The sequence below is a fragment of the Coturnix japonica genome, chromosome 11 (assembly GCF_054131305.1).
Source record: "Coturnix japonica strain WE chromosome 11, WE-NBRP24, whole genome shotgun sequence".
In the NCBI taxonomy this organism is placed as follows: Eukaryota; Metazoa; Chordata; class Aves; order Galliformes; family Phasianidae; genus Coturnix; species Coturnix japonica.
The window spans coordinates 4,820,931-4,839,952 of NC_140673.1; the positions used below are offsets into that span (position 1 = coordinate 4,820,931).

The 19,022-nt window shown below is 52.7% G+C and overlaps 1 protein-coding gene across 12 annotated transcripts in view; it reads right to left on the reverse strand.

The window, feature by feature from the left end:
- Positions 1 to 19,022, reverse strand: part of PBX1 (PBX homeobox 1) — a 101,695-nt gene that overhangs the window by 74,482 nt on the left and 8,191 nt on the right. Inside the window, exon 2 of one of the 12 annotated variants that reach the window (XM_085512023.1) lies at positions 11,166 to 11,324. The exons of the other annotated variants lie outside the window; for them this stretch is intronic. The gene's annotated coding sequence lies outside the window, so the exon portion shown is untranslated. The remainder of the gene's footprint in view (positions 1 to 11,165; positions 11,325 to 19,022) is intronic. 12 annotated transcript variants of the gene reach the window in all.

Genomic DNA, 19,022 nt, shown 5'->3' on the forward strand with positions numbered 1-19,022 from the left:
ATCTCTTCCAGCAACTGTTTGTCTGAGGCCACATACAACTGGATTTGTCAAGCCCCCTTTTAACAACTTCTTGTCACAGTCCATTACCAAATTGCATATAGTTATATATTCCACTAATTAGGCTTCTAAAATATCATTAACATGTCTCTTGATCATTAGCATAACGTATGAGGCGTCCTCGTTAGGCACGACTCGAGTTTGTTAACGCGGTAATGAAAGGCACGGGGCTGATGCTGCAGGAACTGCGCAGAGATGGGAGGCTGGGAACATCAAAAGTGTTAGTGCTGGGCTGAAAAAATAACAACAGGGAGGGGGGAGGCAGGCAGGGCAGCAGCCAACCTCTGGGAAAGCAAGGTGATGTGGAGATAGGCCAGCATGGAGATACTGCACACAGTGTCTGCTCCTGGGCCTAAATAAAGCCCTGTGATCTGGGGATGGTGCAAGGCAGGGATAAATGGGAATGATGGCCCTGAACCCACCATCATGAGGATTTGGAAACAAAGGAAGTTACGGCCAGGAGCCATATAGGAGATCAACCCAAACCAGCACATGGCGCAGCCTTGGGCTACGATGTCTGCAGGGATTTAGGGCCATAGGCTGGCTGAGAGGTTTCTGTACATCTACACTGAAATAAATCCGGGTATGGGGAGATGACAGCACAAAAAGCACCTCCAGCTGAACCCCTCCACCTCGGGGCACCATCTCAGCATGAACCCCGAGCCCAACATCACACACTGTGGTTTATGCACATCCCTTCCTCCTTCAGATGTGCTCCCTCTGCCCTACCTACAACTGCAGCACCAGCCAGCACCTCCATCCAGCTGGCTCAGACTGAGCAAAACCAAGCAACAAGCACAGTTCTATCAATGACAGAAGACCAGCACCCACCAGGCATGAAACAACATGAGATGGAACCTGCTGGAGTACTAGCCCAAGATGGTACCATGGCATGGGACCTCAGTGAGGAGCATAGAGAAAGGCCTGAAAGGACTTATGTTCCCAAATGGGACACCCAGACAGCAACATTTACAACAGACACCTGTGTGCTTTGACGCATCCAGGGCCGGGGGGTGACGGATGTGAATTAACAGCCCAAGGTTTGACCAGGACAGATGCTTCCATGTCCAAGCCAGCTCATGTATCAGTGGTTACCACTGTTGCTATAAATAAGCAGCGTTGGCTTTTTTTTTTTTTCCCCTCCCCTTTGAGCAAATAACTCAATAAGTCACCGCATGAAAGATATTGTAAATAGCTCCAGCAGAGTGTAAGTTAGGGCTGCTTCCAATTAGCTTTCACTTACGCTCCCCCTGCCTGTGCCAAGTTTGCAGAGTATGTTCTCAACACGCCGCTGTCTGGGGAAGGATGAGGGGAGCAAACCCCGGCGCAATCTGTGCCACCGCTCCTCCAATGGAAAGATGGTTTCTCATTTGAAGCTGCAAAGGAGTCAAAGCAAGTGAAAACAGCCCGCCTGCCTTTATCTCCATCCAGATGTTAATGCAAAGGTTGGGGGGTGGGAGGGGGGGGAGACCAGGAAACAACCAAGAGCTTTTCTTCAGCTGCTGAGAGCTCACATCGCCGCCGCCACCACAACAGCTTGGAAATATGAAGCAGCAGAGAACTTTTATCAGAACAAAGACTTCAGCTCCGCAAAGGCAGCCCAGGGGCTCCGCTCACATGCATGTGAAGCAAATCCCCCCCGCCCCTAAGAAATGGGCAGGATGCACCTCGTGGGCAATGCCACTGCCAGAACAACATGGGGATGATGGATGATTTTGCGAGGCTTCATCAAAACATTCCTCTTCTATGAGATAAACGTGGTGTTCGGCTCTTTCTGAGTTTTCACTCATTCATACACACAACCTTTGCGCCCCGCACATGCGTGCATCCTCACACGGCAGCTGGTCCCAATACCAGAGGAGCATCACAGCCAGGAAACTATCACCAGCAAGATAAAACACAGGGCAGGAGAATGTGGGATCGGCTGGCAGCCTGCAGGAATGGGAGTCCCAGGGAAGGGGCTGGATTCCCCACACCTGGGAGAGCCACGGGGTGCCCGTGCCTCACTCCTGTCATCAGCACCACGTAGGTCTCATGGGTCCATCCTAACCTGTTGCCAAGGATTCAGGGAGGTGGAAGGGAATCCAATTCTCCCTTTGTACATCAGGTACCAAGCTCACCAAGCCCTTCGCAAGGGGGTCAGCAATGCTCTGGGGTCCTTCTGCAGCCAGGGGAGGAGCAGGAGATCTTTCCATGCAGGCAGATGCATTCATTCAGCGATCTCCCTTCCCTGCCACCCCAACCATAGCACTCAGCTGAAATATGGACACTGGAAGCCATCCATTGCTTTGGGGAGAGGGGGGCTGCAGCAGGCAGCACGGCACATATTGCTTTTGTTTGCTTCCTGGCTTTCAAGCCAAAAGCAACAATTGCAAAAAAGAAAAAAGAAAAGCCACTAACATTTGATAATACTTTTTGATTTGAAAGGGGTCAGGAAAAAGTTCCAGGAAAAGGAAGAGAGACAACCCTGTTTTAAACCCACAATCCAAGCAGCTTCCTGGTGCTCCCATCTCCCTTCTACTGCCCATCCATCTCCAATCCCTTCGCTGAGCCTTCCACGCAAGGGAAGTGCACATTCTGCTGCGACATTGCACAGGTAGGGCACGGTCATTAACTACAAAAGTACAGCTTAAAAACACACTGAGAATTAGCTTTGCCATGAAGGATCAGAACCCCTTTTGTGCAGCCTGGCAACTCTACACAAGAAAGAAGTTTTTACCAGGCTGACTTAGGCGAGCAAAACAGAAGATTTAACTAACTGAAGCAAAAAGCCTCAACAGCAATTGATCCATACAACCTTGTCCAGCCTGGGACAAGGCAGCCCTTGCTCCAGATGAGTTTCTCCTTGGGAGCACAGCAAAGTCCCGTGTGTTTTGGTAGGAATGTACCAGAACTCCTGCAGATCCTGCAGGCTCAGTCACCATTTACTGGTTTTCCTTTGGAAAGAAGCCTCAAGGCCCACCACAGGCTGTGGCTGGAAGGAGCGCTAAGGCAATCCCAGCGCTGACAACACTGCAGCTCAGCGCTGCCCGGGCTGCACTTCTCTGAATAAACAGCATACCACCGCTATTTGTGCTCCTGGAGCACGTCCAGGCCTCACATTGCATCAGGGAAGCTCTCCTTTACATCAGAGAGCAGATACACAGTGAGCTGCCTCCTACAACCGTGAACGATTCTGACACAGGCACGCTGCTGGAAGATCACAGTGATGCTCCGGTAGCACATGGGGCCCACATCAACCACCCGCTCACTTGGGCTGCTTTATCCCAGCCGCCTTGCACCCAAGTGCAATGGACCACGCTCAGAGCACGCCTCGATGGCTCCTGGAGGGACCATCTCCATGGACAAAGCCCCTGCATGAGAGCCTCCCTGCTGCCAGCCCTGCAATCAACTCTGTTTATTTTTGTTTGAGCAAAACTTCAAGCTCTGAGAGGCTGGGGAAGGCTGAAAGGGGGACGGAGTGCTGGAAAGCCAGGCCTGCAAGCGGGTCTCCAAAGGGATTCAGACTGCGGGGTGGGAGGAGGGGTGAGCTCTCCTTTCCAAAGAGCTTTCAATAGGAAACAGATGTTGAGGGCCCAAGCACCGAGAGCGGGGTCTGCAGCAGGCTTCCCGAGCTCCACGCTCCCTGCAGAATCTATTTTAATTAAAATATTTAAGTTCAAGCACGAGGCAAGGGGCAGCGGGAGCAGGGAAGGGCCAGGGTTACATGTGTGTTAGCTCTGAGCAGAGCGGGTACCAGGGGCCTGGCTGCAGGACCCCATCCTGTACCCCCAGCCCACGCTCCCTCCCCTCCAGCAGGGCTTGACATAAATTCTGCTGACCTTGAGTGAAAAATTGCCTCGTTTCAGTACTGAAAAATAACATTACATCATGTAGCCTGTGTCAGGTTCCATAAATGCCCCCTTCCCTCCCTTCCTCCCTCCCTCCCTCTCCCAGTGAGAGGGGGATGTAACCCAACACTATGAAAACACCAGCGCTGGAGAAGAAAAGGGGCCATTGTTGTGGACTGTCAGCTCCCTGCTCCTGCCTTAGGTGAAGAAAGATCTCGGAAAATGTTGGGCTGGGAGGTACGGGCTCCAGGCTCTCCCCTCATAGCACCATTCCCATTCTCTCCCCAATTCCCACCTTCCAAATCACTGCTTCTCCTTAGCTTGTGAGGGGCAGGCTTCTGCTGATTTATCCTCCCTTCAGACCTATTTGTAGGGGTCAGCCCTGTGGAAAAAACTACATGATGGGAGGCCAGGAAGGCAAGCTGCAAGATGACATGAGGTTAGGAGCCCAGCTTGAAGCCTGGATGAGTTGAGCCAATCCAAGTGGTTGGGTTCAAGGAGTTCCCCCAGGTGAGAATTTTCTCCCGGCTTTTCTTCCTAAAGGAACCAAATTTCTTTGCAGGAAGGGGAAGCAGAGCAGAGGACACGTGGACACACAAACCCAGCTCAGAGAGAAGAAACACAGGAACACCAGGGCCCATACCCTGGAGGACAGAGCTGAGAGGAGCCCTGCCAAGCCACAGCCACCTGAGCACACCTCACGCCCCATAGGAGGCAAGGCAGAGACAGCTCATCCCATCAGGGTTCCTTCAGGTAGAGGCACGAGCCAGCAAGGAGGAAACCAGGACCTGCAGGACATCATGAACACCATCAGCAATGCACAGCACCCCAAGGCTGTGGGTACTGCAGAGTCCATCCTGTGCATGCCCACAGGCAGCCCAGCTCAGCTCCCATCAAGGTGGCCCCACTTGGGGATGCAGGCAGGGCAGGCTGTGCTGCTTGCCCCAAGGCGAGCAAGCAGGCTCTAACCTGCTTTATTTACTTAGAGAGAGAGATGTGGGAGCCTGAGGCCCTGCAGACATAAACGTTCAACTGAGTAAGGAAGGGGGTGCAAACAGAGCAAGCCCCCTCAAAGCAGACATAAGGCAACAAGCAGCCGATACCAAATCATGGAGCAAAGCATGCCAAGTCCAAACTCTGCATGAACCCCAGCTTAGGCACCAGCACTGTGTGAGCTACTGTGGCTCTCCCTATAGCAGCGCTGCAGGGGCAAAGCCCCAGCACTCAGGAGCAGAGGGGAAAGCAGCAGCCGGCTGCCTGCGACCTCAGGGCTGCGCATGGGTCGAGAGGAAATGGAGGAGAACACCCAGCTCGCCCCAGGCCCTCGGCTCTCCAATGTATTTTCTCATTAACGTGTAATACGGTTTTATTGTCTCAAACAATGTCTGTTTTCGATCAGTTCCTTTATCCCAGGCACCGCTGCTCCGAGAGACTGAGGCCAGATGGTTCCTATTGCAGGAGGCTTCCCGCTCTTCCCCTCCTCCCGTCCCCGCCGCCACCCGCCCGGTAATTCCTTACAAATTCCTGGAATGCCTGTGCCCTCCGAAAACCAGCCGCAGGGAAGGAGGCGTGGGTCCCCCCATGAGGGGCTGGGGTCCCCACCGTGGCCCACCCCATCCCATCACCACACACTCCTCCTTGCTGCTACACAGTGCGGCTGCTGTGTCCCTCCGAAGGGTTCAGACCCAATATTTGAGACTCACACACCTCTCCTAAGCCCACCAAGGTGCAGGGGAGGTGTGAGCCACCCCCAGCCCCAAACGAAGCACTGACACATTACGCACAGGAGGACGTTTGTCTGTAATCCCCACCACGTGCCAAACATCACCCGGCCCCTGCAGCATAGCTCCCAGCTCTGGTTTTCACCCACGCCTCCCAGCATTAATCCCCACAGGGCTGCCCCTCCTTGGCTCACAATGCTCATCCCAAAAGCCAGGCGCCCACGTGGACCTCGGCCAAACCAAAGGGAAGGCTTTGGGTAGCCTGCTAGGCCAGCCTCAGCATCCACTACTCCAGCGGCACGGCTCAAGCCCATCGTGAAGCACAGCTGTGGGGTTCAGCAACACCCAAAATGTTCCCACCGTCCTCTGAGCAACCCTATGACACAGTTCCTCAGAGGAGCAGGGTGCTTTCTGCAGGGACACAGGCCTCTCAGCCTTAGCACAGGCAGCAGCCCCTCAGAACAAAGCCCAGCGCCGGCCCCGAGTGAAAGCAGCAGGGGGAAACCAGGGAAGGCGAAAGCGATCGTTCGGCCTGGAATGGGGCCAGGAGACGAGTGTTAACACCCTTAAAGATGGGAAGAGAGCCATGAGAGCGCAAAGAATCCCATCTGGGAAAAACCTGAGTCTGGGAGAAAGGAAAAAAAGATGGCACCTTCTGCAAGGCTCTCAGCAAAGTCCCATGTAAGCATGCAGAATTCAGCTCCATCTTCATGACAATCCCACTGCCACGATCCCATAGCTCCTCCCAAGAGGAAGGGTGCCAGAGCCTCAGGAGCACCACCAAAATCCCACTTGCACTGCAAGCAAGATGCCACCTTCTCTTCCTCCATCTCATCTTCCTGAGCCACTCGGTTCATTTTAGCAAGCGTTGCACCAAATCTGCCTCCATCTGGAGGAACTTCAGGCTGCACAGTTAAGAGTCCTGCCAAGCTCTGAGTGATGGAAAAATGGGAGAAAATAAGGAGGCTGGACGACTCAGGCAGACAGCTCTAACCGGCAGGAGCTCTAGTCATGCCCTGTGCACAGCCTTCCTATAGCATGACCATGAGCACCGAGTGCTGAGATGGAAACAGCCACTTCAAGATGCTCTAAAGGCAAAGCAAGTGAAGCTGAAGGGCTCAGAGATGTTTGGTTCCAAATTGAGAAGCTCACGCACAGAAGAAATGCTGGCATAGAGCAGAATAGAGGGACACAAGGAGAGGAAACAACGGCACAGCAAGCAGGGGACACAAAGGCATTTTGGTGGTTTCTTTTCCCTTAAGAGCAGAGCAAACATCACCTGCCACCTTTGGGCACCTTCAGGCATTCCCAAAGAGCTTAACTTTGGCTCCATCCAGAAAGAAAATAACACAAAAATGTAAGAAGGGCCCACAGCAGGAAAGAGTGAGCAAGCTGAAACCTGATATCCTGCAATGCTGGACGCAGTGTCTGGCTTTTCTTACCGGCTCAGCCGACCTGTACGTGCCAGCCTGGGAACTCGTAATGGTTCCACTAACAGAACTTCATTAACTTTTTATACACTCGGCCGCTAATTTATAATCATTAGCGGACAAACAGCCAACAATTACGCAGGCAACATGTTAAGAAGAGAGGGAGAGAGTAAAGAAGCGGCGATGAGGACACACTGGTGGAGCCATGGGGCAGGGAGAAGCTGGGAACACACATCCCCATCATGGGGCTGGAATGTGACACACGGGGCCAGGAGAGACAGGGGTGACCTCTCCTAAGATTTACTGGTGCATGGGTTTGTGGGCTGTCATTTGTGCACTGGGTGGCTGAAAGGCAAATGGCACAGGTGAGCAGGAGAGAAAGCACACAAGCCCAATTCTTCTAAGGGAAAAGGAATAATTGGAGATGTAGGCTTCCTGCAAAACATAATAAACGCTGCGTGCACCCTGCTGGGCCTCTGCTGCAAGGCCTCCATTGAGCTGCCCCAACCATCCAACCCAGCACAGCACTGATGGCCTCAGGACAGCGTTTCACCTCTCTGCATCCAAAACCCCAAGTACTGCATGCAGCACCCCCTGAAAAAGGAGAGCAATGCTGGCGGATGGCCATTGCTCCCCCCAGGGATTTGATGGCAAGATACAGCTGTGCTTGAGCTGCACCATGCAGGACCCACTGTACCCCATGAGGAGTTCCATCAGGGACTGAAAGCTCCAAGAGCAGAGACACAGCTGCCCAGGCCCTGTATTTCTTTACATCACACAATACTGACAGCTATAGAAGCGATTCTTTGTAAAGCTCCCACCAACATCCACTCACCCACGTGACAAGCCCTCTTCCTTCTACAGCAGCTTAACAACCAAACGTGCGAGAAATAAAAAGAATTAAAAACCTCTCCACTCAGAAGTGCAGCTCTCACAGGGTAACGCAGGGGATCAAGCAGCAAAGCTAATTTAGATGCAAATTCCAAGCACTAATCCTGCCTGGGACAGCCCCAGAGCTAGCAGGATCACTGTACCCACACACACTGCTTGGAAGGATGGCCCTGCACCACGGTCTGGAAGCACCACCACTTGTTTGGGTTATTTCCCTTTGGCTGTTCAGTCTCCACAGTGCTACAAAACCCTCACTCTGCTCATCTGAGAAAAGCAGGGAGGGGAATGAGCCACACATTATAAGCCATCATGCAGTCCAAATTGGGTAATACTGTATGATCATACAATTAAAGGCAGAATGGCAGGATATGCACAGGGAGGAACAGTGGAGGTTGTTCGTGCAAACTTGGCTTTGGCATTTCCTGCCTTTGAACGCGCAGCTCGGCCGCGTTCATCTCCCGGTTGCAGGTTATGCCTTTGACAAAAGGGTTGTTCCTACCCCTCCTTCAAATAAACGAGGAAAACCCTCTAACCTGAGCACAACAAAAGCCAAGCGAAAGCCTCACGAAAGCAGCTTTTCCAACAGCTGCCCCAATACCTGTTTGTTTCAGGACTTGTTATTCTAAGCAGCATCTCTCTAGAGTTACAGCTGTCCTTAAGGTTCTCCTAAGAGGGAACTGAAGTCAAATTGCAGAGAAATGCTTTTAATAAAAAAAAATATAGGCAAAGGCTTAATTTCACAAATGTAAATATGAGACGTTACCATCTTCTTTATGCTTCCCAAAAGCAAACCCAAAGAGCCTTCTTTGCTCAAAGACGTTGGGCAATTGAGCTGCACAAATTCACACAACGTTTCTGTCAACCCAAATATGCATTCGTATTTCATTCCCTCCTCAAGACCTTTTAATTTGGAAGGGGGGGAGGAATAAAAATAAATGAATTCCTCTTGCCTAATGAAATGGGGAAGACAGCAACGCTTCCCAAGGCAGGGATGGAAAGGATGGGGAGATGCACAAGCAGGATCCCACGCTCAGCCCCAGCCATGCCAGCTCACAAGGTTGTGAGCCCAAAGAAAGTAATAGGGCTGAGGTGGGATGCAGGAAGACGCTTAACCCATGGGAACCACCTGGTTAGTGCAAGCAGCTCAGAGGAAGGCAGGGAGACCCCACACCAGGGTCAGTCAAGCTGATAGGAAGCGCTAACATCCAGGAACCTCTGACAGAGGGAGCTGAAAGCAGACAGGCCTATAAGGAAGAAGGAAGAGGCTCACAACCAAGGAAGCAAGAATGAAGGAGACACCTGGACTTATCAGGTCCTGGGGATGCTTGCACAGCACAGGATGAGAGCAAAGGAATCACAAAGCAGGCGGCCAGTGCTGGAGCTGCCAGCAGCAGCCTGAAGGAAGAACACGCTGAGCTGGGCCAAAAGGAGCCCAGCAGCAACGTTTGCATCACTGCAGCATCAGTGGCAACCGCTCTGTGCCTGGAGGGGCTCTCCTATAGGGGCTGAACACATCTGGGAATGCTTCCATTGTTTGTAACCCCAAGAACCCCATCAGCAGGCAAGACTCCACGCCTCCTCAAGCAAAGGCCAGCCCCATCCACCTCCCATGAACAAGCAGTGAGGGACAGCACAAAGCACCCCATGCCATCACCCCACACACATCCACACCAAGGCTGGCCCCTCAGCCTGACTGCCAGCAAAGTACTGCCAAAGCCCTCCTGGGTGGGGGTCCATAACCCCAGCACCCCGTCCCCTCCCAGCGCCTCTCCCTCCCCCTAAGCTCACTCTTGGGCCCATCCTCCAGAACAATCTCGCTGCAGGCAGCTTTTGTAAGCCTCCAGCCCCAAAAGAAAAATGATGGGTTTGAACTCTTAACCCCGCCCCAGAAAAGGCTGGAATTAAAAGGGGTTTATGACTAAGTATGCAGATGGGAATACTGTAATAACAACAGGCAAAATGTTTGCCCAGCAGTTCTGGGCTCGTTCGGGAGGAAGGGAGAGAAGGGACGGGCGGCTTCTGGCCGGAGGATGACGCCACAGAGAAAGAATTCAGCGCCTCAGAGGGAAGGGAGGCTGCTGATAAATGTTGGGGCAGAGGCGGGGAGGGGGCCGGGACCCAAAGGCTCAGCTCCGGGGGTTCTGGCAACAGCAGCCGGCTGGCTCAGGAAGACACAGACATGGAGGAGGCAAGCAGGGACTGGGAGAGACAGAAAAGAGACCTCAGCTCCAGGCTGACTTGGCTGCATCCCCAAGGAAAGGGCCAGCCGAGGAGCATGCATCCTGTGGGATGCTGCTGTGTCTGATGGGAATAGGGACAATGGGAGGCAGGTGGCACAGCTCCCCCCAAACCCTAAATCCCTTCTGATTATGGGGGGACTGCACACATGAGTCCTGTTGAGGGGCAGCCTGCAAGCACAAAGAAGTGGTTTTAAGAGCCCTCGGACACCAGCTCTGTTGAAAAGGTGCTTAAGTCACTGAGAAGTGTTTTTAGAGGATACCCTGCCTCTCAAACGGGCTGTGCAGAAAAGCCTCACAAATGGGGAGCCCAGAGTAGAAGAAACAAACCTCAGACAACATACTGTGCTCTTAATGCTTCTGCACAAGGGGAGATGCTGCTCCTCTGCTGCCCATCCCTGCACCAGCCAGCTCCCACCCAGGCTTTGGATCCAAACTGGGCTCTTCCAGGCCACCAGGAACCCTCCTGGGGCAACAGCAAGTCCACCCAGGCTGCATGAGGCACCACCCAGCTCAGCTCAGCAGCTCAGTGTCTTTTTGCAATGCTCTCAGCCCCAGGGAGATGCTCTTCAGCCCAAAGGAGAGGGAGGCAAGCACACACCAAGCAGACCACAAACTCTTTGCCAGGGATATAGCTGACAGTTATTCACCCAGTGAGTCCTCCCACGCTCTCAGCTGGCGGCAGGCAGGGCTCCTCTCTCTGCTGGCACCAGCCAGGAGAGCCACCAGCCCTGCACATTCCTCCTGGGAGAAAGATGGGAGCTTGCCCACACCCAGCATGGTAGGAAGGTGCTGGGCACAGCCCAGCCTGATGCAAGAGAGCTTGTTGCCAAACCAACCATAGCAGAGAGCTATGAGATCTGGAGTGAACACTCCCTGGCTGCTTCCCTGCAGGGGTGAGGACAAAGTCTGCAGAAAAACCATAGCACAATAGCAAGCCGAGAACTCCAGGAGCCTCCAGTTTGCAACACAGGGGATTTCCAAGCATCTCACACCCACCTTTGGCAACAGGGACTTCAGGGCTTGCAGCATCAGCACACAGAGTTCTGACACGGCTCTTGTCACCTCCTGTTCACACGCTGTGTTAACCAGAGACTGGAGAGTAATGGAGGAGCCTTCAGGTCTTTCCCACTGCTATAGTCCCTCTCCAAGTGTTACCTGTTGCACATAGGAACAGAAGTAGCCTTTCCCTCATTGCTGCGGGACTGCTCTAAAGGACACCCTGGAACCACCTACAGCATCCAAAACTGCTGCTATTAACAAAGCACAGAGATAAGAGATAGAGAAGAGATCAAGCCTCCAAGTTTGCTTCTCATAACGTCCACAGAGATCTTTATTCTGCCTCACATACAGGGCAAGTGCCCCTAAGGACACGTGTGTTGCTGCCATTTGTGGGGTCAGGAAAGCCAGGCCCTATAAAGCAGGAGGATGCTTTGCAAAGGGCTTTTTCAGCAGGACAGCAGAGAGCCACGCTTCAGTCCCTTCTAACAGCACCTGCCTGCAGTGGGTACACAGCATGCAAATGCACAGCTCCCTTCATGGCCACTGCTCTGCGATGGTACAACAGCAAGAGCTGACATGCTGGGAAGCGCTCGGATCGGGTAATGGAGGGTGTAGGAGACTCACAAGAAGAGCCCTGTGAGTCAGAGCAGCTGGCTGGGGGCCAGGCAAGCTCTGCAAGACCAGGGAACAAAACGGCAATGCCTGCAAATCCCCAGCCCCTTCCTGCTGCTTCCGAGGTGACCCCAGCACGGACACAGTGCTGGGAGGAGGCATGCAGGGCCCCTCCATGTTTAGCTCACGGCAGGGCCTCCAACAGCCAGGTATGGCGTCTGTCTGCATAAGGGATGGATATTTGTGTCTCCCTGCAAAAAGGGCTAACCCAGAGCACCCAAGCCCCAAATCTGCCTCATACCTTGTGCTCCTGGGGGTGTGACAGTACAAGAAGCCCTCCACCTATCTCTGTCCAGGCTCCATACCTTCAACAGAGGACATCAGCCCTCTGCCCAAAACCCCTGAGGAGAGCAGGCAGGCTCGTGCCAGGCAGACAGAAGCAAGGCACAAGATGACTTAAGCAGCCTCTGAAGAACCACAGCATCTCTCATGGAGCAGCTCCCAGCAAAGGATGATGATCGCCTTCCCACAGAAACCTCACCTGCCTGCAGGCTTGTGAGATCCGTGCTTCCAATCCTGCCAAACTTGGTGCCACAGCTTCCATGAAAGCACCCACAAAAACCCTGCCGTGAGGCGCTGCCACCCTTTCCTCAGCTGCATCTTCCAGACATCCCTGCCAAGCTGTTATTTTTCATGTAAAGAAAGATGAGAGAAGGTGAATGGTGGGGAAGACACCTGAAAGCGGGATCAACGGGATTCATCTGAAGCATCTGACAGTTGGACGAGATAGGTAAGTGCTATCCTGCAGCATCTAGCAGCAGCAGGCAGAAAGGAGCAAGTTTGAAGGACATGCTTTAGCGGGCACGATGATCCTAGGGGTCTTTCCCAGCCTTATCAAGTACGATTCTAAGTTTGCAGTGAGAAGCACAAGCCAAAAGCTGGCCAAGCTGAGATGGCGAAGCCAAGAGGCGAGCTGTGCCCCATTCCCAAGGACAGCCTCATCTGCAGAGTGACCTCCATTCTTGCCTCCAAGGCACCCTTATCTCAGATCCATTATGGCCCTTAGCCCCTTCCTTCCCCTGCCTGCAACCAGAGGCACACCCAGAGCTAAGAGCTGAGGCTAACTTTATCCGGTCCTTCTTCCCCACCTCTATTGTCACTAAAAATTCATCCAGCTTCTGCCAAAAAAATTTCACTGCTCTTCAAAAAAAAAGCAGCTCTGCTCTCTTAAATCTCCCCCCCCCCCCCTCAATAAAGATGAGCCCGCACCCACCCAGGACCTTTCCCCCTCCCCACTTTCACAGAGTCGGGTCCCGTCAGCCTGTCTGTGGCATTTGATTCCTGTCTGTCACTAAGTGATGAGGACAAAGGGTGAGGAGTCAGGAAAAGGTCTGAGCCACTTTGTTCATCGTCTGGATACGAACTTTGGATGAACTCCGTGGGGAAAGAGAAAAGCCGCATGGAGTGGGACGCACCATGCAGAGCTCTCTCTCTCTCCACCAAGAAAAAAAAGAAGAGAGCCTTGAACAAGGGGAAGGGGTGGGAGGGGAAGGGAGTGCGGAGCATTCCCCATCCCCATGGCGGCAGGCAGTCCTGAGAGCTCCCTGCTCCGAGGAGACAGAAGGATATTCAAGCCGCCTTCCCAGGAGGCATGTTCAATAAAGCAGGATGCCAACGCAGCCTTTTCTCAAACAAATCTGTTAGCGGCGGGCCAGGGGCCAGCCACAAGGGCTCGTTTTTTTAAAGCAACCCAATGGGAATTTCCTAATAAATTTATTTTTTTTTTTAAATAAAAAAAAAAAACAGGCCCACAGTGGCACGGTTAAATGGAAGCTTGCTGGCAGCACTGAGAGCTGTCTTACATGCAGACCTCCCTGGAAACACAGAGGAAGGATACTGGGATGCACTGAGGGCCAGGCAGCCCAAAACATGTTCCCCATCCCCTCCCCAATACCAACCAGGGGAACTGAGCACTCACACTGCAGCTATTGAGGCAAAAGGAATTGATCCCCCCAGTGCCACAGCATGGGGATCAAGAAGAGCCCTGTGCCACACCACAGAGGACAGTTATTGCATCTGCATGTGCAGCCCTGCAGTGCTCACAAGAGATCTGCTGAGCACCAGGTGCTGTAGGTTACCATGCATCTCTTTTCTCACTGCTCCCTATCAGCAGTCAAACAACCCTGCATCAGCCAGCTCTACGTGGTACACAATCAAAACAGCCCAAAGCAGCAAAACCACAGAAGGCAAGGGAGTGGTTTCCCTTAACTAAGGGCACAACACGCAGAACACACAGTCCTGATCAAGACAAAAGTTGTACTCCTCGTGTAATGCCCAGCACATCCAGTGCAGGACATAGAGAGCTGCAGAGCTGACCAAGGAAGAACTGACTGCAGCTCCAGCCTGGCCTGTCTGCTCAGGGGGATGAGTGCTCAGTACCAGGCAGGATAGGGAAAGCAGGGCTGGGACTCGTGGAGGCAGAAAGGATCAAGGCTCGGGTTCATCTGTGCAAAGATACACGCAGCTCCAGCCCTCCCACAGATCCGCCCACTGCACGCAAAGACCAGAGAGAGAAGAGAGGAATGGGAAACAAGCTCATTTCTGCAGAGGATCCAGGCAAAGAGACAGCTAATACACAGAAGCTGGGAACACAGGGTCCTCCCTCTGCTGTCGGCCTCCTCCATGTCCCCCAGGAGCACACGCTAAGAGGGAGCACACAGAGGCACCTAACACAGAGGAGCTGGAAGGTGGGCAGGCAGAGCACCTAACAGGAGCCCATGAGCACCCTGATCTGCAGCCCTAATAGGAGAAGCAAATACAATCAGAGGAAACCAGAAGGGACCAGGACGAGGGGACTCGGAGCGATGGAGGCCTGCCACACGCAGCAGCAAGGCTCAGGACCTGAGCGAGCAGTTTCCATTTTAATCAGCAGACAGCCTCCTGATTAAACAGGAGCTCAAAAATTATCCTAATAGAGCTCCTTTCAAACACAAACCGCAGGGACCTCTCCTAATTGTGCAGTTCCTTTCTCAATCACAGCCTACGTATATAATAAGGCAGGTCTGTCCTCCGCCCTTGCCTACAGCCACATGCCTTGATATTCAGGACCCAGCGAGCTCCACGCAGGCCTATAGCATGCTATGGCCAAGCCACACCAAGGAGCAGGAGGGATCTTCCAGCAGCAGAAAAGGGATTAGAAAGCCTGTCCTGCCATCAGCATGGACTCTGCCACCTTTCTGCTGCACAGTAACAGCCTCAGATTCATTTAAAGATCAGGGACTTCCTCTACCTCCGTCCTTCTCTGTGTTTTATCTAGTCTCATATCATATGGTTTTCCTGAACCTCCACCACACTAGCACACATCATCCCTGTCCCCCTTTTGTCACTCCAGGCTTCACTCTGCTCCCTTCCAGTGGCACCGAATGCAAATACAAGCCTTCTGCAATAGGAAACAAATAAAGTAAAACAAACTAAACACCCGCAGCAACCCAGACCTGGTTACCCAACTGATCCATCACCACAACAAAAAGGATGAAACCAAGCAGGCTCGGAGCTCTGCAGCCTGGGCCAACAATGATCCACCCAGCATCCAACCCAGCAGGGCCCAGATGGCAGCACGGGCACCATCACGCTCTGTAATGCGGCTTCCTTCCTTCTGCTGGGTGGAGGACACAGCGCCTAACAGCTGCTCCCACCGCTGCCTGCCGCCAATAAAGAACAGCACAGATAAAAGATCACTTTTGCCCTGTGACCTTCTCTGCCATATTCCCCCAACCCCTCCATAGCTTAAGCGGCCCAGGTGTGCAAATGTTACCGAATGCCCTTGCCAGAAGGAAAGTAAATTCCAGCCAAGCAGGGAAATGCCAGCCACAGTCAGACCTCAGGATGTGCAAATAGCAGCCAGGGACCTTTGGGAGAGGAGCAGCCCCAGCCCACGCGCTCCTCCTGATAATCCTTCCCGGGACACTTCCACCAGCAGCACCCGGACCAGAAGAACCATGTTTAACTATCTGAGGGAGAGCAAAATATATACTGAGATATGCCATTGTGCTACATGACCTTGTGGTCACTGGGGGACAGCACTACAGCAGGGCTTTGCAGGAGCCAGTGCTGCCTGCCCCAAGCAACAAGCCCAGAGATAAAAGGAGATGCTTTGCTCCTCCGGGTGCCTGCAGAAGGCTCTGTGCCTCCAAACAGAGCACCTGTACTGGTGTGATGGAGTTAAGGAGTAGTTGAGGTACAAAGGGAAAAGCGGGCTGCTAAGAGCCTGCTGAGCAAAGCGCTTCACGCTGCTTCATTCCACACTGCTGGAAGCGTAAATCAGTGAATCTCACCTCGGGTTTTTCTCCATTAGCAAAGTATATTGCAACCCCCCCATCACCGATACCAATCGGTACGTCACATCTGCTGACCAGCTCCAGCAGCCAGGATTTTCTAGGGCGATAATACATCCCCCAGAAACACCATTGCTGCCACCTGCTCCCTGTGCTGGGAGCAGAGACATGCAGAGCCCTCGGTCCTTAGCAGGCACACAGGACTTGTACTCAGGACTGAGCCAATACATTTGCAACCTTTTTAAGGATAGAGCCCGCTCAAGTTAAGAGCTGCATTCGAAGCCTGAACATGGAGCCCAACCCACCCAGAGGCGCTGCAACCAGCAGGCGCCAGGTATTGTATCATTCCTAACGTTTCACCTGAGAAACACCAGGCGTGAGAAAAGAAGGAGCTGTGTAAACAAGCAGACACACACCCACAAGCAGCTTGGGCTTCGAAACATTAACGCTGGGTTGAGAAAGGCACGTTTCAGAGAGTTACAAGCAGATTCACTTTCATTTTGGCTTCAGCCCCGTGCGTATCGAGCGTCAAAGGAAAGAGCGGCACTGGATTAGAAGGAAAGAAACCTGCAGTGCGGAAACGTGTGCAGGACTGGGACTGCTGAAGTTGGGAAAGGAGCAGCAAGGAACAATGCACACTTAGCAACCGGAACGGTATTTCTGCCGCTTAACCTGCCACTGTTAATTTTGCTAATCGACATCACTCTGGAATTTGAAAATGTTATCCAACCAGGAGAGAAACTTGATTTTCCTCTTCTGGTAACAAGGAGAGGCAGCCCAGCCGGGCTACACCAAATGTGTAGTTACAAAACGCCGTGCACAGAGAGAAGGGAGGGAAGCAAGGAACCGAGTTGCTCAGTCTGGACTCTGATGAGAAACAAGTCCAGCCGTCCGCAGCAAAGTCCGGCTGGGTCCACTTGCAGCTCTGTTTGTTTTTCCATCGAGACTGAAGTAAAATGGCAAAGTTATTTCAGCTTGTTGTGACTCCTCGCAGTGCTGCCTGGTCCAACGGGGTTCAATTGATCTGTATATTTTTAAGAGGGTGGGAAAACAACCCTTCGGGCTGCTCAGGGCAAGGCAAAAAGCTATTTCGGGTAAGGCTTCTATAAATAAAAGGCCGTGCAAACTGAACGCACTGGTCAGGGCGAGGACAGTGACAAGGCTCCGTTCTGTCAAGGCATTGGATGGGACTGCTGTGATCTGCTCCATCAGCTCCCCAAAATGTCCTCAGTGCATGGATTGGGGACAGGCAAGGCCATTCCCCAGCACAGCACTGCCAGCTCTGGGGGAAGCAGCTGGTAAAGCACAATCTGTATGCAGAGGTTTTCCCAGCCAAGCTATTGCCTGGATTCCTCCCTCCATTCCCCAGCTCTGCTCGCCAGGCCTGAAGAAAGCTATTAAGGGCTGGGGAAGGGAGATTAGCAACGGCCAACAGAAGGCGAGCAGAGAAAAGGTGACTCTACAGGGAGGAGACCCTGATTGAAAAACACTGCTGAGACAAGAGAAGCACCCTAAGCTGCAAAACCCCCCTCCTAAAGCCCATTTTGGGGTGTCCCTAGAAGAAGTAGCTAAGCCCTGTGAAAGCCCAGAAAGCTTGAAGACGGCATTCAGGGCCAACCTGCTATGTTTTACAGCAGGCAGCAGATGCGCAGGCTTCTTTCTGGACCAGAGAACGGCCCCCAGTCCTGCAGCAGGGCACAACAGGCTCTCCCCACCCAGCACACCCCTTTCTACAGCTCACACATGGCTGCAGGACTGTGTGTCTCAGGATCACATCGTTCTGACTTTAAGAAGGAAAAAAAAAAAAAAAAAACCACAACAAAAACACACAAGGGCAGGGCTCATGAACAAGGCCAAGAGATATAATTCTTCAGTGCCTTTTTCTTTCCAACACAATCCCAGCACAGGCAATGCCCCAGCAGCTCCCCACCCCAAGCACTGCTGCATGTGAAGGCCCTGCTGGCGGCCCAATAGCTCCATGCCATAATGTGTTCAGCCCAGAGCCTCCTCATGCCACGGCTTTCTGCAGTCTGTATCCATAGTGCCCATCACCTTGTGTTATTTCAGCCAGCTGCTGGGGGATGCAGTGCCCCTGTGACAGACCGTACGCAGCAGCTGACTGCCCAGCCCTCCAAAACACTAAGCTGGGTGGCTGGGCAGACGTTGTTATATTGGCACCTAATGCAACCTGGCAGCATTTAGGCATCACGTGCTACTCCAGACTGGCAGTCAGGAGGTCTGATAACGTTCCCAAACAGCTCTGCCACCCTCCTGAACACTTGCCAGGGCAACCAAACCCAGACAGTTTGTGTGGACGTTCAGGGAGAGCCAAGGTGCACAAGCTGAGGAGGGGAAGGGCCCAGGTTTATTAGATTACGGACTGTCCCCACGCAAACAGGGATGTATTGATCCAGCCTGCAAACACCTGGCTGGGAATAAAAGCAGCCCCTGAGTATACAGAAGCTGCTATAGATTATTAACCAGATCCACAGCTGTAAATCACATTACCTCCTTCAAAAGGCCGAATCAGGACCGAGTTCCCTTGTGTTAGGTGCTGTACAGGCAGGAAAGCATATATCCTAGCTGTGCAAGGGAGTGTTCCTTCTGGCAGCCAGAAGCAAAACACTCAGCACAGGAGCGGGGAGCCCTCCAGGAACACACTGCTCCCCCCACATGAACCCCCAAACCAAGCATAGAATAAAGAAACTCGTTAACTAAGAAAACTGCCCAAGGAATACAAGGGAACAAGAAAAATCAAAGAGCTAGGGAAAAAAAAAATACATATACATGTATATATGCATATATCACTTATCCGGACACTAACTCACCCTCTGCTCCTGCAGCTGCCTGGAGAGTTTTATTTTGCACCAGGTGCATGCACTGCAAACAGCCCCTCCAGTGCACAGAG